Source organism: Notamacropus eugenii, chromosome 4, assembly GCF_028372415.1.
Source record: "Notamacropus eugenii isolate mMacEug1 chromosome 4, mMacEug1.pri_v2, whole genome shotgun sequence".
Lineage (NCBI taxonomy): Eukaryota > Metazoa > Chordata > Mammalia > Diprotodontia > Macropodidae > Notamacropus > Notamacropus eugenii.
Genome location: NC_092875.1, coordinates 43140102 through 43165456, shown reverse-complemented (window position 1 = coordinate 43165456; position 25355 = coordinate 43140102). Strand labels below are relative to the sequence as shown.

General features: G+C 38.7%; 1 protein-coding gene across 1 annotated transcript in view; it reads right to left on the bottom strand.

Annotated features, from left to right (window-relative positions):
• The window catches only part of TMEM132C (transmembrane protein 132C), a 554441-nt gene that overhangs the window by 424319 nt on the left and 104767 nt on the right, over nucleotides 1-25355 (bottom strand). The gene's annotated exons all lie outside the window — the stretch shown is intronic.

Genomic DNA, 25355 nt, shown 5'->3' with positions numbered 1-25355 from the left:
GTCATGGTGTCTCCAGCAATCTATCCTCTTTGGGAACCACTGACCCGTAGCATCTCCACCAATGCTTTGACAAGCTACGGTGCAACCTCAGCAGGGGCGGGTGATGCATTAAAAGCTGGAGTTGTGAAACTCTTTAGATGAGGCTTGTCCCTGCTCAGAGTAATTAATTCTTTGACTCCCACACTGGGATGCAGTGAATGAAAACATACTCTCAGGAGTAACAATTATGCTAATGGTAAGAAGCCAGTGAGACAAAGACCACAACAGCTCAGCTAAATCCTGCTAGGTTTTGTGTATGTACAACTAGTGGCCCCATACACACTCATCAAGCAAAGCAACACGATGGGAAAGAAACCTACCCCTTAGTGAAGAGGCTTGAATATTCTGTGTGTGTGTATGTGTGTGTGTGTGTGTGTGTGTGTGTGTGTGGTGTGTGTGTGTGTTGGAGAGAAGGAAGTCTTCCAGGGCAGAGGGTCTTAAGCCAGAGCTTACAGGCACCAAAAGGATGCATGCATAGCTTTTAAAAGGTTTGTGAACTTGGATGGGGAAAAAAACGGCATCTGTCTTTTCATTCACTTTTAAAGCAAACAGCAAAAGAAAACTTAGAAAGAAGTATAGAAAAGCAGGCCAGCTTTGAAAATAATGTGCGGTAATTATTACATGGGTTTTCAAAACAAAACAAAACAGTACGAAATGAAAATTCATGATTTTATATTGAATTCGCTTCTCATGGTGTGCTATGTACATGTCTTTTTTTCTTTTTGTATTTAAGTTCAAAATAAGCAAAATTCTAAAAATACAGAGTAAAAAACATGATTCTGAGAAGGGGTCCATAGGCCTCACCAGACTACCAGAGGGATCCCAGACACAACAAGGTTAAGAACCTCTGTTCTTGGGCTTACATTATCTTTTGGCCACAACATAAGATTAATCTCCTCAACAAAGGAAAAAAAGTCCCAGTAAGCTGAAACTTGGGCTTGGATGATAGCTTCTAATTTCCCTTTTAATTAGTAGGGGATAGGGACCGGATCTGTTTGTGATGTCATTGACTTAGCAGCCTGCCAAATGAGGAAGCTTTCTTTACTAACTGACAAAGGCACTTACTATGAAACAATTTTAGAGAATCGCCTTGGGGTACTGAGAGAAAAAATGGTGTCCCCAAGTTCCTCTGGCCAGAATGGATCACAGACAGGGCTTGAACATAGTCAACTCTTCCTGTCCCCAAGGCCAGCTTTCTATCCACTAGCTCATGCTGCCTTCATAAATTCTTATTATTACCATTTATTAAATTAAGAAACCACTTGGCATGATGGTTGGACAATTGAACCAAGTTACGAATGCAAGTTCTTCCATTACTCTGGACACTCCAGTGAACTTCTTGGTGCTCTAGGCAAGACACTAAGAGAGGATAGTAGAGAAGGTGCTGAGTTTCATTGAGATAGGAATTTCTTCCCTGGAATATCCCTGTACTGATTAAACAACAAAATTAGTAAAATAAAATAAAATAACAGAAGAGAAAAAGCATTTATATAACTCTTACTATGTACCAGGGACTGTACTAAGGTTCTTACAAATATTATCTTATTTGCTCCTCACAGTAATCTTTTGAGGTAGGTTCTGTAATTATCCATCATTATACAATTGAGGAAACTGAGGCCAACAGAGGTGAAGTGACTTGCCCAGGGTCACAAGGTATGAATGAAGTGTCTGAAGCTGGATTAGAACTCAGGTCTTCCTGGCTCCCAGTAAATGTTTTTAATCATTCTATGATTATCCAGCACTGAAGCCATTTTCTGTTGCTACATTATGCCTACAGATGGTGATTCTCCTCCCCAAGCAGGTTCTGCCAAGCTGGAAAAGCTTTAAGCCTGGGCCAAGGGATAGTCTGTGAAAGACTGTAGTAGATTTTGGTGGCTTTTTTCTTATGAAGTGGCAGTTAGGTGGCAGAGTGGATGGCATACTGGTTGTTGTTCAGTCATTTTCAGTTGTGTCTGATTCCTCCTGACCCTACATAGCACTGCACGCCCTTTTATCCACCATCTCTCCAAGTCTGTCCAAGTTTACGTTCATTGTTTCCAGGATACCATCTATCCATCTCATTCTCTGCCATCCCCTTCTCCTTTTGCCTTTCATCTTTCCCAGCATCAAAGTCTTTTCCAATGAGTCCCATCTACTCATTCTAGGGCTAAAGTATTTAAGCTTTAACTTTGATATTTGACCTTCTAGTGAATAATCTGAATTAATTTAAGTATTGAATTATTTATTCTCTTTGCCATCCAATGGACTCTCAAAAGGCTCCCCCAGCACCACAGTTGGAGAGCATTGATTCTGCAGTACTCAGCTTTCCTTGGAGTACAACTCTCATGGTCATACATTGATACTATAAAAACCATAGCTTTGACTATATGGACCTTTGTCAGCAGGGCGATGTCTCGGTTTTTTGTATTCTGTTCAGATTTGCCATAGCTTTGCTTCCAAGGAGCAAATGTCTTTTAATTTCATAGTTGCAGTTCCTATCTGCAGTGATCTTTGAGCCCAAGAATATAAAATCCAACACCGTTTCCACTTCTTTTCCTTCTAGTTGCCAGGAAGTGATGGAACCAGTTGCCAAGATCTTAATTTTTTTTTTTTTTATGTTAAGCTCCAAGCCAGCTTTTACACTCTCTGCTTTCACCCTCATCATGAAGCGTCTTAATTCCTCGTTACTTTCTGCCATCAGAGTGGCATAATCTGTGTATCCGAGGTTATTAATATTTCGCTCAACAACATTAATTCCAGCTTTTGATTCATCCAGCCTGGCATTTTGCATGATGTATTCTCATGTAAGCTAAATAAATAAGGTGACAATATACAGTCTTGTATTCCTTTTCCAATCTTAAACCAATTGGTTGTTCCATGTTAGGTTCTAACTGTTGTTTCTTCAGCATCTAGGTGGTACAAGTGGATAGAACACTGGTCCTGGAGTCAGGAAGACTCATCTTCATGAGTTCAGATCCTGCCTCAAAAATTTTGTGACCGTGAAGAAGTCACATAATCCCTGTTTGCCTCAGTTACTTCATCTGCAAAATGAACTGGAGAAGGAAAGGGCAATTCCCTCCAGTGTCTTGACCCAGAAAACCTCAAATGGGGTCTCAAAGAGTCAGAAATGACTGTACAACAACAAATTGCTTCTTGACCCATGTACAGGTTCCTCAGGAGACAAGTAAGATGATCTGATACTCCTATCTCTTTGAGAACTTGCCACATTTTATTGTGATCCACACAGTCCCAGGCTTTAGTGCGGTCAACAAAACAGAAGTAGATGTTTTTCTGGAACTCCCTTGCTTTGATCTCTAGTTCTGTGTCTTTGAAAACCAGCCTGCTCTCCTGGTAATTCTAGGTTCCCATATTGCTGAAGCCTAGCTTGTAGAATCTTAAGCATAACTTTGTTGGTGTGTGAAGTGAACACAATTATTTTATAATTTGGATGTTGCTTGGTATTGCCCTTCTTTAGTCTGGGACATAAACTGATCTTTTCCAATCCAGTGATCACTGTTGAGTTTTCTAAATTTGCTGACGTTGAGTGCAGCACTTTAAGAGCATCATCTCTTAGGGTTTTAAAATAGCTCAGTTGCAGTTCCTTCAATGGCACAAGAATTAATGTTAGCCATGTTTCCTAAGTCCCACTCGACTTCATTTTCCAGGATGTCTGGTTCTAGATCAGTAACCACACCATTACGGTTTTTGGCAATGTTAAGATCTTTCTTGTTTAGTTTTTTTGTATATTTTTGTCCCTTCTTAATCTCTTTTGCTTCTTTTAAGTCCTAGCATGGTAAACCAGAATTCAAAGCCTGTCTCAGACCCTTACTTATTTATGTGTCTCTTAACATTAGATTCCTCATCTGTAAAATGATTTCTACCTTGCAAGATTGTGGGGAGGGTCAAATAAGATAACCTGCGTAAAGTGTTTTGCAAACTTTAAAAGCAGAAATGAATTTCTAGCTATAGTTTAGAGAGATTGATCACAAGGTTGGCTGTGGTGTGATCAATTTTTGGGACCAGAGAAGCTGTCCAAGATCATCAAACACATGACAAAATTTTGGTAGCCTCCTGAGTGGAGAGAGCTGTGATCTGTGTCAAGGGCAAATCTCAGGTCTCCAAAGGACCAAGACGTAAATAACATATTATAATAGACATTTATATATGCCTTTTAAAAAAAATCTCTTATCGATACATTTTGTTTTTAGTCGCTGTCATTTCCAAATAAACTCCTCTACCTCTATACTTTGAGCTATTCCTAATAATTATACTAATAAAAAGAAAAGAAATAGAATATTAACCGTGTCTGACAACATAAGCAGTGTTCTATACACATAGTCCCCCACTTCCACTGAGAACAGAAGAGGGTGCATATTTTCAACTCTTCTTCCAGGTCAGGCTTGGTTATTATATCACAATGTGGAGACTTTATTTTGTCCTGTTACTGTTTTGTCCTTTCCATGGACACTTTGATCTTAATGATCACAGTCCTCCTGGCTCTGCTTATTTTGCAAGGCATCAGTCAGTAGAAGTCTTTCTGTGCTCCTCTGTATTCTTCATATCTATTATTTCTTATTTGCCCTCATGTACCTCAACTCCCTTGGAGGAGTGAGTTTGAGGAGGGGTGGGGTCTATGTCTCCATGACTGCTACTACTACTTCTCTACCTGAGGTTGAGGGAAGCCCCACCACCTCTCTGCTGTCCATGAGTTCTTGGATTCTCCCCTTTTCTTTGCTTTCATACTTGGACAGCACCACAGTCTCATTAGCCTAGGAACTCTGTCCATTAGTTGCTGGTGATAACTCATTCATCCTCTGTGATTCTTATCCATGATCAACCATAATTGCTCCACTTCCCACTCCCCTTTTAATCTGGACTTATGATAGAAAACAACCAATGTTGTTGGTGTGGGTGTCATGGTTCTATCATGTCCGACTCTTTGTGACACATTTGGGATTTTCTTGGCAGAGATATTGGAGTGGTTTGCCATTTCCTTCTTCAGATCATTTTATAGAGGTGGAAACTGAGAAAAACATGGTTAAGTGACTCTACCAGAGTCACATAGCTAGTAAGTATCTGAGGCCAGATTTGAACTCAGGAAAATGAGTCTTACTGACTCTAGGTCCAATGTTCTATCTACTATGCCACCTTGCTGCCTTCAATCAATGTAGGTAGGATAATAAGATCAATCATAGGCTTAGAGGGGCTGGAAGAGAACTCAGAGGCCATCCATCCAGACCTCTTCATTTTACAAGGGAGGAAACTGAGGCCCAGGGAGATAAAGTGACTTGCCCTATGTCACATAGGTAGTAAGTAGCACAGGATAAAATCAAAGGATCATAGATTTAGAGCTGGAAAGGAACTTAAAGGATAGCCTTCTCATTTTACAGGTGAGAAAACTGAGGTTTAGGAAGTTAGAGTCACAAGTCAGTGTCCAAGGCAGACCTTGAAGCCTGGTCTTTCTGATTCTGAGACCACTTCTCTTTCTACTTTACCATGTTGCCTTCCGGAGGGTCACTCACATCTATAATGTTAAATTATCTAAAATCTTTTATTACATACTTCTAATATATTTAAATAAACACAAATTATTTCATAAACATAATTTATTATTACATAAAATATATTATAATTTATATATGCAATAAATATTTTAGATTGTTTAATTATGCATACATACATTTTCATACTGTAGTATAATTATACGATAAATATTTACTATGTAAGTTAGATATGTGTACACATATATACATATACATCACTCAATATAATATGAATAATTATTTACTGCATAAATTATATATGTGTATATACATGTATTCATATATGACATATAATAAATATATAATTCAATATAATTCATATAGATAATATAATTCAGATAGAAATAATTCATATATTAAAATATATATTTATATATGTATTCATATATAATTCATATGAATAATTCATATATAATATAATTCATATCTTAATATTATATTTTGCATAAATTATATATAATATATGCTTACACAATACATATAATTATATTAATATTATATATATTTACTGCATGTTATATGTGTGTATATACATATATAATGCGCATATAAGTACGTTAATATAAATATATTTATATTTAGTGGTTAAATTATATGTGTGTGTATACACTTACACATATTCAGGTACATAATACACATATAATTTTGTTAATATTATATATATTTACTGCATAAATTATATATACATTTGTATATACACCCATACACATAACTTAGGCAGTAAGTACAGCACCTCCACCTCCCTGCACTTCTATGCATTCCTTTCCAGCACTGCTTATGGAAGGAACCCAGTAATTTTTTAGGGCAAAACCCCAACAAAAGACTACCCATAGAGTCAACAAGAGAACTGTGAGATTCATTACACAGTCAGACATGGTGTTTTGGCTTCTAAGTAGGCAGAAGGCTGTAACATTAACACATGGTTCATTAGAGCAGAATTAGAGCCTGGTTATTCAGTACTCCAAAAATTAGGGATGGTCTGCATCAAGCTGATTTTCCCATGAAAACAGGGAGCCTCCAGTTCAACACTGGAAAATCACTAATTATGGTCTTGAACCTATTTATATGCAGAAAATACACCCTCTTTTCTCTTGTTAACTCTTTGGTTTCTGAATGCAGAAGACTCTAGGCAAAACCTAGATAATTACTTCAGAGAGAATTTTTTTTCTGAGTTGAGATACAGATTGTTAAGACTTATATTGCCCATGTTGAAATATCTCCACATTTTACTTTTTCCCAGAGCAGCTTTTTCTTTACATGCCTCTGTATGCAGTCGGTGCCCAATGGATGCTCATTGATTGAACAGTAACACCACACTTTCATTCACATGAAAATTGTTCTATTTAATTCCTTCAACAATTTGGGTTTTATTCACCAAGCAGTAACTTCAAATTATTATTACAGAATCATGACAGATTTGGTTATTCTGGGGTGCATTTCAAAAGTCAGTTTGATCGCTAGTTAGGCCATCCCCAATCACTTCATACTCTAAACCCAAGTTATTTCTTCTACCAATCTGTAAGTAATCTCTCCTTCCTCTGAACTCTCATAGTCTTTTACATTGTACACAGAGTCCTCAAATCTCCCAAAAGAATTTAGAAGCCCTTCAGACCAACCCACCCTGGGAAACACATCTCTTCTCCACAACATCTGAGGAAAGCAACGGTCCTCAGAGAAGGGGCCCATGTTGTCTCTTGATGCATCCCATGCTCTTTTCAGCCATGGAAAGTCTGCCCTGGGGCACATGTGGTTCTGATGGATGAATGCTTTATGGTGCCTGCTCTATCTAGCTGGCCTGAGCCATGTTTGAATTATACCCTTGCCAACTTCCTTTTTTGCCTTGCAACCATATGCATAGCTTTTCCACACTCCTTCCAGTTTTAAAATCATAATCAAATCAATTCCAGCACTACTGCTGTAAAGGGTGTGGCCCTTACGGCTCTACTCCCGTCCTTTTGACTTTCCAAACCCCCACCTTCACTGACCCCCATGGCATTCCCTGGGCCTGGCCAGCATTCTCCTCTGAGAGTCCTCAGAATTGCTGGATTGTACAGAGGATGAAGAACTGGGTTGGGAGTCAGGAAGAGCTGGATTCAGATCCTGTTTCAAATACTTGATAGGTGCAACCCTTCCTTAGTGTCATTTTCCTTACTTATAGTGGGAGAGGTGGTAAATTCAGTGATCTCAAAGCTAGCTCTAAATCTAGGATCCAATTTATTTTCTTCTCCAATAGAAGGTAAGTTCCCTGAGCGCAGAGGCTGACTAGCTTTTTATTTGTATCCTTAACCCTTAGTACAGTGCTTGGCATATAGGTAGCACTTAATTAAAACAAATCATTCATTCAATTTCCCTTTTGTATAATTCTAATTCTCAAGTTTTTCTTTACAATGAACCCATATTTTTCTTCCTGAAACTCTCAATTCCTTTTAATCCTTCCCTCTAGGTTCCTGATAAACATTTGCTGAACAACAAATAATAAATGTGTTTGGGAAAATTGTTTTCATCTCATCTCCTATAAACTTAACAATTTTTTTTCTTTTGTTCTGTTTATTTGTCCTTCTGTCTTACTTCCCTCTCTGTTCTACTCTATGAGGTTGGAGACTGATCTTTTTGGTTGATTCCTTGGTGTTTAGCACTAGACTTTGTGCTTAGCAGGTGCTTAATAAATCACATGACTGAATTCTGGGGTTGGAATGGTCCTCCAGTGATCATTTCAACCACCTCTTCAACAAGCTGAATAGTACTTCCATCAAGTCTTTGTTTCCAGTGCTCTGCTGAAGGAGAAATCTGCTACCTTGGAAATAGTCCATTCCACTTTGGGAGAGTAAAAATTGAAAGGAAAATTTTCCCAACATCAAGTATTTATTCACCTCTTTTCAACTTCCAGACATTGCTTCTACTTCTGAGTTCTGAAGCAAAAAAAGATGAGCTCAATCCTTCCTACGTGAGATACATCTATCAATATTTCAATGTGCATTTATTAGGACCTGGCACTGAGGGCCATAAAGACAAAACAGAAAACAGCCCTTGTCCTCAAGGACCTTTTATTCAAGTGTTCACAAGTGTACAAGATACAGAGCATGTACAAAATAATCAGATAATGTCAAGGTGGAGAAAGTGCTCCTAATGGGGTACCTAGGAAAGCTGTGGTATAAGAAATGGTACCCAAGCTGTGAAATTGGCTAAGGACCAAATGTTTTTTAGACTCAATCAGGGTCAGTATATATTCATTAAGCACCTACTGTGAATCAGATACTGCACTAAGAGCTAAGGATATGAGGAAAGGCATAGGAACTCTGCCCTCAAAGAACTGATAGTTTTGACAAAGGAGGTGGAGGTTATTTAGCACAGGGGGTTACAAAGTCATGCAGCTGAGATGGGAAGTGATTGGAGGAAGTATGAGTTTCTGAACTGACTCCATCTTGCAGCAAGATGAGTTTCTGGAAATCCTGACGTCCAAGTAAGTAGCCAGGTAGGAAATGATACAATGGGAAGTGAGGAAGATTCCTGGCGTGTCATCTGTAACCAGTGGAGAAAAGGGTAGACATGATAGATGACTGATACAAAGGCATGGAGATGGGAGATGGATATCATATCTGGGAAACACCTAGCAGGAGAATCTGACTGGAGCAAATGGATCAGCTATTGGATGAACTCCCTCCTTCTTCCACTCAATTACATCTTATCCAAGCTAAATCCCACCAACGTCTTTCACCTGAGGTTTGTATGATTCCTTCACCATCTTGTGTATTGCTCTCCATGTGTATTCTAACTCGTCAATGATCACCCTAAAATGTGGTGCCTAAAATGGTACAATTGTTGTCTGACTGGAATAGAGTACAACTAGACTATCACCTCCTTGTTTCACAATACTATACTTCACCTCCTTATTTCATGATTCTTTGCCTCAAGTCTCTCTCCATTAAACTCCAATCAGCTATCAAATTGATTTGTATAAAGTGAAGATCTGATCATATCACCCCTTATTCAATAAACTCCAGTGGCTCCCTGTCACCTCCAGGATGAAATATAAAATCCTATGTTTGGCATTTAAGGTTATTTGCAATCTGGTCCGTTACTATCTTTCCATTTTTATACTTCGTTGTTCAGTCATTTTAGCCATATTTGACTCTTTATGACCTTTTTTGGGGTTTTCTTGGCAAAGATACTGAAGTGGTTTGCCATTTCTTTCTCCAGCTCATTTTGTAGATAGGGAAACTGAGGCAAACAGGGTTAAGTGACTTGTCCAAGGTCACACAGCTAGTAAGTATCTGAGGCCAGATTTGAACTCCTGAAGATGAGTTTTCCTGACTCTAAGTTCAGTGCTCTATTCACTATGCCACCTAGCTACCTTCTTACACCTTAATTTCCCCCCAAATATTTTGTGAAAAAGTGACACTGGTCTCATCACTGTTCTTCTCACATGATACTCTATCTTGTCTCCATCTTTTCACTGATGGTTCTTCATGCCTGAATAATCTCCCTCCTCATCTCCCTCTTTTGGCTTCACTGACTTCCTTTAAGTCTCAGTTAAAATCTCACCTTCTGAAGGAAACTTTTCTGGTCTTCTTCTACACCCCCCCCCCCCAATCATTCCCCACTGAGAATGCCTTCTGAGATTATTTTTCAGTTTATCCTGCATGTACCATGTTGGTACAAATTTGTTTACATGTAATTTTCCCTATTAGAATATAAGTTTCTTGAGGACAGGTATTGGTTTTGCCTTTTTTGTATCCCTAGTGTCCCTAGCTGAGTATCTAACACATAGTTTACACTTAATAAAGGCTTGTTGATTTGACCTGACTTGACTCAATGCAGCCCAAGCTTTCCTGTTTTCCATATCACACTGTTGGCTTGTGGTTCCCTAAACTCCTGCGCCCACATCTTTTTCAGACAAATCTTGCCATGCCGTTCCAATCTTGTACTTGGGTTAAAAACTGAAACCCCAAACCCAAGTTTATAAATGTAATGCTTTCCATTTATCCCTAATGAATTTCTTCTTACTGGATGGAAACCTTCACTCTAGCCTATCAAGAGTTTTTTGCATCCAGATTCTAGATGACAGTGTATCAGTCATCCCACCTAGCTTTGGATCATTGGCAAAATTGATAAGTGTGTTCTCTATGCCTTTAACCAAGTCATGGATAAGAAATGCTAAACAGGATAGGACCAGCTACAGATTGCAGTTATTTGATTGAACTTGAATGAATGAATGAATGAATAAACCAAGGTAGATAAATGGGATAGGTGCTGAAAACACCAAGGTGAAGCTGTAACCCAGTATAAGTAAACAAATAAATGTTTTTGAGAGAAGGAGGAATGTATCTGATCTGAATACTGAGAATAGGTCTGTATGGAAAGACTGAGAAAATAGGAGAAAGTGAATGTATGCATTTCTTTTCGTCATTTCCTATGTATGCGTCCTTTTAAACCAAACTCCATGAGCATCATTTCACTCCGTGCAAATTGAATAACAAGTACTTGATCAATATTTGCTGTAATATAAGAGTGAGAGCTGTTTATACAGTGATGCCAGTTACTTAAAAAGTCTGTGCAATCTCCATCTGTGGTTATCAGTGCCTTTGAAGAGACGCCCTTTGTCATATGGAACAAAAAGAGCCCTGTCCCTGGAGGTAGGAGACCTCAGTTCAAATGACACTTCCTAGCTGTGTGACTCTGGGCAAGTCCCTTAACCTCTCTTATCTTCCTTTAGCTTTCCTGACAGGACTTGGCAATTCTTTTGTTGAGTGTGTGTTTTATTTCATTTCCTTCCCAGTGAATGGGGCTTGATATATTTCAGGCCTTTCATCTTATCAGGATGGCTGGATGAACGTAAAAGGAATCCCCAAGAAGGCTTTCCCTCTTTGTACACTGACTTCATCTCTATTTACTGGAGACTGAACGTGCTTAAAATGCAGCAGGGGTGACTTCAGTTTGTTAGAAGGAAGAAATGTCCCAGTAGAGCACTTTGTTTTGTGACTTTCTACTGTGCTCTCCACTTAATGGTGTGTAATATAGCTCTCAGTGCCGGTCTCCCATCTTCCTCTGACCCAGAAGCTCTTAACCTTTTTAGTACCATGGATTCCCCTTTGAGTAGTCTATCGAAGACTCTTCAGAAACATATCTAAAATGAAATACATAAGATCACAGAGGCACTCAACTATATCAAAATATAGTTATCAAAATAATTACAAAAACACCGTTACAGACTCTAGCTTAAGAACGTCCACCCCAGCGATAAACTCCTTGTGGGCAGAGACCGTCTTATATAAACTCTTCTCTTTCATCCACTGACAAACCCAGTGCTCTGTATACAGTAGGTAGTTAATTTTTGCTGCAATATGGTAGTAAGGCCTATTTATATGAGGGAATGAACTATTTAGAGAAAATGCATAAGCTCCTTCTCTAATACCAGGGTCTTTGGAGAGAGGCACTGAATTGAACTTTGGTTCAAATGCTAACAAATCACTTTAATTCTCTGAACCTCAGTTTAGTCACCTATAAAATAGGAAGAGGAATACTTACACAGACTATCTCATAGGGCTGTTGGAGGAAAGGGCTTTATCAACCTTATGGAAATAGGCTGTATTAATTAGAAGTATGTCCCAAAAGTCTTGGTGCAGTTAATGTTACAAGGCTTCATTTTCAATGTTAAATTTGAAATTCATTTAAGCTGTTAGCTTAAACTGCTCTAAGACTTTTGGAACACCCTGTCTTTAGTTGCATTATCTAGAATTGGGAGAATAGGGGGATTTGTTGGAAATCTTGGAAGTTTTTTTGGCTCTAGGACTCAAATAAAATGTAGTTATTCAGTTTTCAGACTTTTAAAAAACTATGGTTGAATCAAATTCCACATTTAATCTTACTTTAGATGAAGAGGGAGAGTTATTGTAAAACTTCTCTTTACTTTATTCAAAGTGGACCAGGAAGCAATATGACAATATCCAAGTTGTTAAACACTTGAGCTATAAAATATTGTATTCAATATCACTACCTCACAATAGCAGAAAATTACATACAAAGGAACATATAGTTCAGAACAATCAGTATCAAGAAGTGTCCTTGCTAAGGCATCATTAATACGAAGTAGAGGCTCATTCAAGCTTTGAAAAACACTGAAATGAGGAAATTAAATAGAATTAGTATAGAAATACATTTTAGAGAGATTTCCCACTGAAAGGCTTGTTGTACACTTTCTCTAGAGGTATTTTTAATGCTTTTCCCAAAAAGCAGTCTCTATGTGCCTCCTGCCTTCTTGCTGACATTAAGCTAGAAATGTCTGGCTTATTTGACAGCCTCAGTTTCCTCCACATGCAAAGGGAGATAAAAATGGACAATCTTGGCTTCTTATCTCCAAGACAAAGTGGGGAGAATAATTAGAGAACTGCTGGAAACGTGTTGGAGAAAGGAACATCTGACATTATGGGTGTGCCCTGCTACACACACACACACACACACACACACATACACACACGCAAAAAATATTTAGGAGGAAGGTAATTATTTGCATAAAAATACCGTACTTAAGCAAAATGTTCATGGTAAGCCTCTTTTTCAATAGCGAGCTTTTGAATACATGAGATTAAATTTACAAAAATCTACTGTATGCATAGATTTCTCAAAAACATATCCCAGGGTGTGTAGGAGTCAGTTCTACTGGTTTGCTAGAATCCATTGTTAAAGGTTCAGTATGAACATTTACATTTCAAAAACTGGTGAATCAGGGCTTGATGTATTGTTTTGCTGATTATTTAGATTTAGGAAAATGATGCAGATTGAATTTTAAAATGTGTTTTGTGTATATTCCTGTCCCTCAGCTGCATCCTAGTCAGTTTCCTAAACATTTATCACCTGACCCCCTGGACATATCTTGTGTATAAAGTGGTATCTGCATACATGGGATATTCCACAAATTCCACTCCAGTTTTGGATGTGGATGTGTATACAACTACACACATATATCTTTATATACGTATATGCATTTACATATATATGTACGTATGTATGTATGTATATATATATATATATATATATATATATAAAATTTCTTTAACTTTCTATAACCAGAATTTCCATATATGTCTTTCCCTAACTCCCATATATAGAAAGACATCCTTTGCAACAAACAATCAAAAAGAAAGAGGGGAAAGTGTTTGGAAAAATTAAGCAACAAGGTATCTTAATTAGAAGCTTCGATATTCTGCTGCCCCAGAAGGAAGAGAGGAGCATTTTCTCATCTCCAGATTTCTATATATTTAAATTAGGAAAGTTACATGGATGCTCCATGCAATCTTTCCTAGAAGATTCATTCATAGCAAGACCTCGGAGTGGAAAAAGGAGACTGGTTTACAGTTAAATAGAGATAGTTACAGCTGCTGTCCTCACTAGATCCAGGGTACCATAGTCCAGTCATTCTTCTAGGCTAGCAAAAGCTACTTTGAAAGCCATATTTAGGTTGGGAGTTAGGACGAACTTGTTAACAATTCAAGTGATCTCAAAGTGGAATCAGCACATTGAAAAGTGATTCATTATCCTCTCTGGGGTCTTCAGGAAAAGACTGGATGACCATTTATCAGGTAGCACAGTAGAAAGAGCATTAGACCTGCAATCAAGAAGACCTGAGTTCTAATCATGCCTCAACAACTTAACTGTGTGATCCAGGACAAGCCACTTAACTGTTTCAACCTTGGTTTCCTTATCTTCAAAATAATAATAGCACTTACCTCAAAGAGTTACTGGGAGGATCAAATGAAATAGCACATGTGAAACGCTTTGTAAATTTTGAAGTGCTATGTAAATTTCATCATTACTGTTATTATTATTTCATAGAAGGGATTTTTATTCGTGTACAGGTTGGACAAGATGGTCCCTGAGGTGACTTTCAATTGTGAAGTTCTGTGATTTTGTAAGAAGGATGCCATCGTTCTACTGGTTGTTCTTAACCACTAATATAAGTGACTTCTAAAGCTTATTTCTGCCTGATGGTGCTATAATATCCCCGAGCAAGGTCCTGGGCACTCCCTAGCTTGTTCATGGTGTACATTATCTTCTTTCATTTCATTTCTGGCTAGTTTGAATTCCTTTTCTCATAGAGAGGCATGATGGCTCCATGTTTCAGCAATATAGGGCTCTGTTTCTCATGGAGGTAAAGTGAAGTAGAGAGTTCAGTTCCTATAAATAGACTTCTTCCAGCTATGACTGCTCCTATTACTTTAGTCTTTCTCCATGTCTTTGCTAAAATCAAGGTCATAAGAGCCTAGATCTAAAGGTTAAAGGGAACTTTCTACGTCCCACCATTTTCCAGGTAGACTAAGATAAAGAAAAGTCAAGGGATACTATATTAAGAGCTAGAAGGAACCTCAAGGGCCCATGGAGTCTGACTCCCTCCTGTTACAGATGGGGAAACTGAGGCCCAGAGAACTAAAGTGATATACCCTGAAGGTTTCAGAGTTAATGAGGGTCTGAAGTGGGACTCAGATCCATGTCTTCTAGATTCTAAGACCAACATGAGATTGTTTCCACCATGCTGCCTCACAACAATGATGGTGAATTAGATAGGTCTTTTAAGAACACCAACCGTTTTTCTTTTTCATGTTAAAAAAGGTTCATTTTACAAATAAAGTGAAATCCACAAAGGTTCACTGACTTCATTAGATGACAAGTATATAGGATTCCAACTCTGGAGCCAGAAGTCACTTTAGTGGTAATCTAGTCCAAAATCTCTCCTCCCCAATTTTATAGACAAGGAAATTGAGACCCATGGAGGTTAAGTGATTTATACTAGCTCACTCAGATGGCAAGGATGCAAAGTGGGATTTCTATGAATCCAAACCCACTTACTTTTCCCATTGCATTTCACTGCCTCTCAGATCAACCCAAATCATTTTCCATCAAAATAGCACAATCTAAACCTGGGAATGCTTCGAACAATTAGTGATTGATACTTTAAACAAATTGTCATTCCATCATGCTGCTTTCTTTGGGGCTTTGGTAAAACCATTTCATTAAGGAAAAGCAAATTGTGAAGGGAATAAGTGAAAAGAATGAGATGAAACTCGAAGATGTTTCTCTCCATCTCCATCTGTTCCTGTTTCTCTGTCTCTCTCCCCTTGTCTCTGTCTCTCTCTCCCATCCATCCATCCATCCATCCATCCATCCATCCATCCATCCATCCATCCATCCATCCATCCTTCCATCCATCCATCCATCCAAAGACTATACAATGTCCTCTGCATCTTCAGCCTAACCTTTTCCCTTGAGCTGGAGCATCCTCCTTTGCCTCCTGTACACTGAGAATACTGTTCTGTTTTTTGAGCCTAGAAGGGGAGAGATTTCCAGAAACCTGCTTGTTTTGCATTGTAAACATCGTGTTCAGGCAGTCTACAAATTGCTTTTAAGAGAATAACCTTAGTCAACATCCTCTCCGCAAAGCGATCGTTGTGCATTAATATTATCAAGGTCGCCCGGCCCAGTTTCTTCACAGTACACAAAGTGGAAAAAAAAAAAAGGAAGAAAAAAAATCTCTTGCTAAAAGAAAACATTAGCTGAGGGAGGAATTGAGCAGCAGAGTGTCCTGGGCAGGGCCGGATACACTAACCCAGCTCTGGCAGGGCAAACACTGTGAACAGGAGGGTAGGGGGTGGGGTGAGAAGGGATCAAAGCAGAAAGAAAACAAAACCCAGCTGGTCATGAGATCTACCTTGGCTAGTCCAGCACAATTAGGCTGAAGGGCTTCCCACTGTTTCCCTAACTTTTGGAAGCACCCCATGGCCCAGAAGAAAAGGAAGAAGGAAATGTCTGTTGGGTGATCAAACACTTTCAAGACCAATGACTGACATCTCAGCTGGGGTTCTGTCTGCTCTCTGTTTTCCTTCTGTTCCACTCCCCCTAGTTCAAACAGGTTGGAGTAACTGGCCTGTCCAAGAAGACTGTCAGGCTGCCTAGATACCCTGCTTAATACCTTCAAATAGGGAGTATTTGGGAGGGGAGGAGAGCTCTGAAAAAGTTAGGAAGGGACCCTTTTTGCCAAACTATTTCAAAGTGGTTTTGACAGCTGAACTTTTGAAAAGGATCAAAGGTGAGGGGAATAACTGGAATTCATTTAACATGGAAGGAAGGGAGGAGGGAAGAATTCCCAAAGGCTTTTCTCTGAGATCTGAACTTAACCTAGAGAAAAAAAGGATTCTCAAATCCTCTTTTTAGGGAAAGATTGGATCTTATTAGGTTCTGAAGGCTTGCTTTAGATGATTGAAATAGTGTTACTCTCAACTTCATTCAACGGTCTTTTTGCTTGTACTTTACTTTGTCAAAGGACAGAAGTTCCAATCCCAGCCCTGCCACTCCATGAACTGGGGCAAATTATTTAATGCCTTTGGGTCCTTGTTTCTTCCTTTGCTAAATGAGAGAGCTACAGTGATCCTGGGAACCAGATTTACCTAGATATTACCAAAAGAATTTTTTTTTTTTGCTAGCTAGGTGGGCAAATGAAATCCTGAAGACACTGAATATCCAGAGCATGAAGGATTATACTAATAATCTAGTACTTACAGTCCCTGGCACATAGTAGGTGCTCAATGAATATTTATTGGCTGATGTGTCTCATGAGAGTGGTAGTATGATGTTTGTAGATAGAGCCCTCAACCTGGAGTCAGGAATACCTGAGTTCAAATCCAACTTACTTGCTGTATAATATTGGGCAAGTCATATAACTTCTCTGAGCCTCAATTTCTTTACCTGTAAGATAGGTAGGTGTAACAACAATCGTAGCTGTCTCATAAATTGTTCTTGCTTCTCATCTTTGCCTCCAGAAATCTTTCTTCCACTCAGACACTACCTTTCTACTGAAAGCCTTTACTGATGATTTTTCTACAAGGTCTCTCCCTCCCTAAATTACTCCTTTAATATTTATTGTATACATGTATATATATATATGTGTGTGTGTGTGTGTGTGTGTGTTTATGTATATATAAACATACATATATTTTTGTGCATACATATACATACAAATATACATACACACGTATATATGTATATATTCATGTATGATCACAGTCATAGCTTTAGAGTTGGAAAAGACCATTTAGTCCAACTCTCATATTTTACAGAGGAGGAAACTGAGTCCCTAGGAGGATAAATGGCTTTCTTAAATTACATAGTAAATGACATGTCCCCTCAATTAGAAAATAAGCTATCTGAGGGTGGGGATTGTTTAACTTCTGTCATTGTATCCCAGGAGTTCAGTATAGCATTGGCATAGAGTAGTACCCTGCTGATCTGTGGAGTGATTGATTATAATAAGACATCAAATGAGATAATGTTTGTAGTAAAGTGTTTTGCAAATTCCAATTCACTATGCAAATGTGAGTGATTGTTATAATTAATGTGCTTTTAAAACCTTAAAACCATTTAAATGCTTTTACTATTGCCAGGATCATGCCATAGATAGGGGTTCATGTATTGGATAGAAGGGTAGAACAGAGAGCCTCCAAGATCTCTCTCCTGTGTTAAAATTCCATGAGTCTATAAAATTAGAGTATTTCCATTTCACCTTACTAACTTGAGAGGAAGCATGGTATAACAGGTAGAGAGCTGGCCCCAAAGTCTGGAGGACATGGATTTAAGTCTCACTTCTGCCTTTGTGTCCCTGGGCAAGTCACTTAACCTTCACATATCTTAGATATTAAGTTACTAATCGGCGGAGTAGAGTTCATGTCCTGGAGTTAGGAAGAGTCTCCTGAGTTCAAATCTGACCTCAGGGACTTACTAGCTGTGTGATCCTGGGCAAGTCACTTCATCCTGTTTACCTCAATTCCTTATCTGTAAAATGGGCTGGAGAAGAAATGGCCAACCACTTTAGTGTCTTTGCCAAGAAAATCCTGAGTAGGGTTACCAAAAGTAGGACGTGAGAGAAAAAAAAAAGAACCGACTGAAATATTAGAAATCACCTGCCTGGACTGGGAGATAGTGGGAGATAACACAATAGCTGGAAATTATACAGTGTTTTAAGACTTACAAAATGCTTTACAAATATCATCTCATCTTATCCACAAAAACCCTGGGAGATAGGTACAATCATTATTTCTATTTTACAGCTGAGGAAACTGAGGCAGACAGAAGCTATTTGACTTAATGAAGGTCAAACAGCTGCTACTTAGCTCTCTAAATCATTGAAATTAGAGGGCCAGGCTATAACTGTATCCATTACTAACTTAAATTAAAATAAATATTGATCCATCTTCAGTACACTGCTGCTAAAAACTGGAAGAAATAAACCCATGCCTGGTGAGATTGCCTCATTATCTTGAATCACTGAAGGACAAAGGAAAAAAAAGTCACTTAAATGAGTGGACACTGGCACAGAGCCATGGACACAAGGAAGCATGAGACAAATGCAAGCTTTCACGTAGGTTCTGAGTACACAGCCTCCTCAGGGCTATCCTGTTCTCATTGAGTTTTCCTATTTTCTCTTTTAACCCTAGTTTGTAATATTTAACCAATGGGAAACAGCTATAAATAAACTAAGGTGTAACGAATAAATGTGTATCATATTATATTATAATATTATATATACATATATATGAATATGTACATATATTCACACACATAATATATATTTAGAAATAATATATAAATATACTGTAAATAGAACACATAAAATATATAATTTATATTATAATACATATTATATTACAATACATTATACATTATAATAGAATAAATAAAATAATTTAAATAGTATAATAAAATTTTATTATATCATGTACTATATGAAAATGATAAATATTATTGTAATAAAATAATATAAATAAATATAATAATATACATAGAAATAATATATGCATATATTATAATATAAATAAAATAAGCTAAAAATAAATCTTAACTATTTGGTTTAATTTTCACTTTCTTGAGTGAAACTTTCGACAAAAGGAACCCTTGTTTCGCCTGTGGAGTTCCTGCCATTCTCCGGGTTATCCTCTTTAAATGAAAGCGTGAGTGGCATTTAAGAACCATTGAATGTTTGCATTCAGCCTCTTTATATTCCTATTGGCACAAGTCAGCGAGGTGCAGTAGAAAGAGGGCTAGGCAGGTAGAGGCTCAAATTCTGCCTCTAGCACCTAATTGTGTCACCTTAGGGAAGTCACCTAATGTCTTAGTGTTCTAGGCAGCTCTTGGAAACAGGAGATCGGAGACTTCTTGGAGTCTTTGGCAGTCTTGGGTCTTAGTGAAGTCTACAGAACCCTTTCTCAGAATAATGTTTCTAAATAAAGTAATATAAAAATAAAACAAAGGATTGAAAAGGAAACTAATTATGTTGAAATTATCAAAGTTATCAAAAGCTGCATAAAAGAATACCTATTTATGCAAAATATTAGAAAAAAACTTGCATTAATGAATTTTCTCATCAAGAAATTCCCAATAATAATGCAATGACAGGTCTAGTTTTTAACCCTATCCATATGCATAAATACATACTTGGTAGAATGTAAGGTCCTTAGGAGCTGGGATTATTTCATGTTTAAAAAAAATATACCCCCAGAGCCTGGCACAGTGACTGGTACATAGTAGATGTTTAATAAATGTTTACCGAGAGAATGACTGATTGAAGAGCATTGAATGGACAGAAACTGGTAGTATTTCCACAAAACTGGTAATTAATATTAATAGATATTTTAAGATTGAGAAAGGGATTTCCTTACAATTCTGTGAGTCCAGAAGATCCCTGTAGGCATGATTATCCTGATTTTACAGATAAGGAAAAGAAGGCACAGAAAGATTAAATGAATTGCCCCAAATCACAGGCTCCTAAACGTGAGACCCCCTATGTGAATCAAGATGTTCTAATCTGAAGTATCATGCTCTGAAATGTTTTCTTTCCAGAACTGACTGATGAAGATCCCTAGGACTTTGTGAGTGAAGTTGATTCGTCAGTTACATGTCCTAGAGTTTGCCAGTCAAGATGGTAAAGCAAGCAAACAAAAAACCTGGCAAATAGAACTGCTCTCCAACTTCCTTGTTGGAACAAAAAGTGGAAAAATGGAAAGGGTCACAAATGGGGATGGTTAGGAGGAAAATATAGTCTGTCTGGAAGTTTATAAAAATTCATAAAGGGAACTAAGAAAATTCCATGGGAGGATACCCCAAAGTCAAACTATGGAAGATCCATTGCTACAAACAAGACTCAATGCGGGCAAAACCTCATACATACCACCTTTTACTACTACTACTACCACTGCCACTACTACTACTACTACTACTACCATTTATATGTACTATATGGTATATACATATATATATGTGCTTACTATATTTGCTAACTATTACTTAGCATATATACATATATGGATATGTGTATATATATGTGTATGTATGTATAAATATATATAGTGCTTACACTGTACTAGGTACTTTCAAAAGATCTCGTTTGATCCTCACAACAACCCTGAGAGGTAGGTACTATTATTATTTCCATTTATAGATGAGAAAACTGAGGATAAGTAATTTATAAGTTATTATAAGTAACTTGCTCTGAGTTATGCAGCTAGCAAATGTCTGAGGCCAGATTTAAACTACGGTCTATTCTGACTCCAGGTCTGGTACTTTATCCACTGTACCACCTCTCTGACAACCTGTTATCCAATTTACATAGAATCCAAATTCTGAGAGGCACTCATTAGGTATTTGGTAACTCCAAGGCACTGTGCTAGACCTTACAATCCAAAGAAAGAAAGTCCCTTCTTTTTGGGAAGCTTACATTCTACTGGACTATGCTATGAGAGAGAGAAAGAAGGAAGAAGATAAAGAGAGAAGAAGGGAAAGAGGGAGGGAGGAAGGGAAAGAGAGAGAGGGAAGGAAGAAGAGAGAGAGGAAAAGAGAGAGGGAGAGAGAAAGAAGAAAAGAGGGTGGGAAGGACAGAGAAAGAAGAGAGAGAGGAGAGAAATTGGAAAGAGAGAAGGAAAGAGAAAAGAGGGAAGGAGGGAGAGAGAAAGTGAGAAATAGAAGGACAAAGCCAGAGAAGGAAAAAGGAGGGGGGAGACATCGAGAGGGAAAGGGAGGAGGAGAGAGAGAGCATTAGTTGAGGAAAATGGAACCCTAACAACCTGTGGTATCAGGACAGGTTTCCTAGAGAATGGGTGCCTTGCATTGATCTGGAAGGTTTCTAAGAAGCAGAGCTGAAGAAAGTATTCCAAGCAAAAGGACAGAAGTGAGGAATGATGCTTGTTGGATGAGGCTAATTCACCTTGTCTGTGACACGTTGCTCTGACTGCCATTTCATGAACATTTGGCTCATTTCCTATTTTAAATCTCATGAGGGGTATGGTCATAGGTTACTGAAAAAGGCAGCTCTCATGGTTTTATACATTCATTAACACTATATGAGCAGTGATAGCACTTGAATCCATCCTATATGAGGTTTGGTTGAAGGGACCAGGGATGTTTAGCCAGAAAAGAAGCATCCACATGTATGAAGCATCAGACATTTGAAGAGCTGGCATGGGGGAGAGGCATTGGGTTTGTTCTCCTTGGCCTCAGAGGGAAGAACTAGAGATTGTGGGGAGGGATCTGCAAAGAGAGAAAGTTAAGCTTTGTATTGGGGAAAAAAATCAAAACTGGCCAGCAATTAAGGGCTCTTTAAAAGTAGAATGAATTACCTCATAAGCCAGTGAGTTTCCCCTCACTGAACGTCTTCAAGCAAAGACTGGACCAAGTTGTTGAATGTGTTGGAGAAGGAACTGCTCTGTCTTTATGAGTGAGACAAGTTGGCCCCTGGGGTCCCTTCAAGATCCTACGCTCTCTGACTCACTGTCACAGAAAATGAAGACTGCTCTGCTAACAGACCTTGAAGTATTCATTAACCCTCAGAGCTCCCTTATGAAGTCTGTCACCCTCAAGAAGGAAGGAAGTATAAAGGCAAAATGTTACATCAATAACATGAACAAGTATGGCCTCCACACTGTCCTTTTCCCCAGTGATGGATCATCATTGACAAGGCCTGGGGGAGTGGGGCAAGGGTTGGGGCTCCAGCCTTTGCCGAACCAGCCTTACTTTATTTTGGAAGAATCATTGGCCAGAATACTTGGTTTTGGTTCTTTTTGTAGCTCTGTGTGTGTCTGGGGGAGTGGGGTAAGGGGAGAGTGGCTCAAAGACATCTAGAGGAAAAGGAGGCTTTATAGAAAGGCTCCTCCCTTCCCTGGCCTCTACATTTCTGCTGGGGAGATTTGCCCAGTTATTTACAAGGAGGGAGGGCTTCTTCTGATCAAGGTCAGCTATTGGGAGCATTTCCAAGATGCTCTTTTGAAGTGGCTGGAGAGGCAGAGAATAGAGTGGGAACAAAGATTCTGAGTAATAGCATCCGGGAGGTGATTTCTAGGGCAAGCAAGGCCCAAAACCACAATGGAACCAGAGACTTCAATTGGGCACAAATGGCCAAGGTCCCATCCTCTTTCTCCAACAGCTCTGTCAGCTTGAGGCTGGAAAGACACTGAGGAAGGGATCCTGTGGGTGGGAGGGAAGAAGGAGACCAAAATACCTCAAATGGAGAATCCATTTTAAAGTTGCCATCTCTACCCTGAACTTTTCCCTATGACCTTCAAATACTCATAGTCTAGCTGAAAAAACCCTACTTAAGGGCCCACTGAACTGACTTCAGAGTCTATCTCTGCTACCTTCTATAGGCCAGGTCAGCAGCTAGTTGGCTCAGACTCCAGAATATGGGACCTGGAGGCATCTTAAAGATTAGACATTTACCAGCTGTGTGCCCCTAGGCAAGTTTGTCCTCAGTTTCTTCATCTGTAAAATGGGGATAATAATAACACCTCCCTCCAAGGTTGTTATGAGGATCAGATAAAAAAAAATTTGTAAAGCACTTAGCACAGTGTCTGGAACACAGTAAGTGCTATATAAATATTAGCGCTTATATATAGAAACATATATACTTAATATATATCAGTATATTATATATTAATATTATATATTTATATGTAAATATAAATAGCGCTATATAAATATCGTTATTAATCTCTCTGGGTCTCAATTTCCTCATCTGGAAAATGAAAGAACTTGACCAGGGGTGGGGATCCTGTGGCCTTGAGGCTCCATGGGAACTTCTAGGTCCTTGGGTGCAGCCTTTTGGCTAAGTTTTACAGAACAAATCCTTTTATCAACAGGATTTGATCAGTGAAATTTAGATTCAGTCAAAAGGTTACACTTGAGAACCTAAAGGGCCACATGTGGCCTTGAGGCCAAAGGTTCCCCACTCCTGAACTGGACCACACTATCTCTCATAGACCATACTATCTCTCAAGATGATCTTCTCAGCTCTGCGATTCCGTAAGTCTGAAAAAATTCATGTTTTACACAGGACAAAAAAGGGAATTATTAAATCATTGTACTCAGTCTTTTCTGGATTCAGCTCCAGTGTTACCTCCCCTTTGAAGAGTCCCTCACCATCCCCACCCCAGTAGGTTGACAGTTCCCTCCCTCCCTCCCCTTCGCTGCCATTTCTTCTCCTCTCTTCTCTCTCTCCTCTCCTCTTTCCTCTCCTTCTGTCTCCTTTCCTCTCCTCTCATTCTCTCTCCTCTCCTCCACTCTTCCCTCCTGTTTTACTCTCATCTCTCCCTCCCTCTTTCTCCTTTCTCTCCCTCTTCTCTCTTCTTTGTCTCTGTTTCTCAGTCTCACTCTCTTTTTCTGTTTCTCTATGTCTCTTAAATTGTTTTTGACTTATTTTTCAATATGTTGTAACTTGGAGTAGAGCATAAACTCCATGAGGGTAGGACAGGACCATATCAAGTACATTTCAGGTACTTGATAACTTTAGCCAAGTAGAATTCAAGAGAGGATTTGCTGCAGGACTCCTCCCCAGAATATACCCTTGTACTAAGTTTGGTGTGATTCACTTTAACAAAATTCTATTTACACAGTTCTTTAAGAACACAGATGACACATAAATCAAGGTATAATGGCAAGAGGCCTAGTTCTAATGGAGTTCCCTCTGTACCTTCAGCAATCATCTCTTATTAGCTTCATCTTGCAGGGAAAGGGGGCCCCTGATGTCTAGGGGGAAGCCACTGTGCCCATGTAAGCTGTGGATCCTCCTTGCCTAGTTTTTGAGTCACATAATGTATCAAGAGTGCTATCTATTGATTTCTGGAGACTTGATGGTAAAAGTTATCTAATTATAATGATGAACATTCACATTGGGCTTTAAAGCTCTCAAAATGCTTTTTGTACTTTGTGAGGAAATGTTGCTCAGTAATTAGAGAGAAACCTCAGATTCTGGATGACCATGGTTCAAATCCCAACTCCGACATTCATGACCTATTGGACCCTGGACAAATCACTTAACTATTGAGTACTGTAGGCATCTAGATACCGATTTGCAGAGGAGGTGCCAACCTTCACTGGTAAAGGACTTTTCCTCATGTAGGGCTTACCTAAAGCAATGAAATCAGAAGTCCAGAGACTTTTCTTTACATGCATTATTTCATTTGGTCCTTGAGATCACCTGGCGAGGTGCGTATTACAGCTATCATTATCTTTCAGGATCATAGACCTGGGAATGGAAGGGAACTCTGAAACCATTCTAGTCTACCCCCTCATTACTCATTTGAGGAAACTGAGGCTCATTGAAATTAATTGACTTGCCTATGGTCAGTAAGTATCAGACATGGCATCTGAGGTCAGGTATTCCTGACTTGGGGGACAGTAAGAGTCAGATATGGCATCTGAGGCCAGGCATTCCTGACTTGAGGGGCAGTAAGAGTCAGGTATGGCATCTGAGGTCAGGTATTCCTG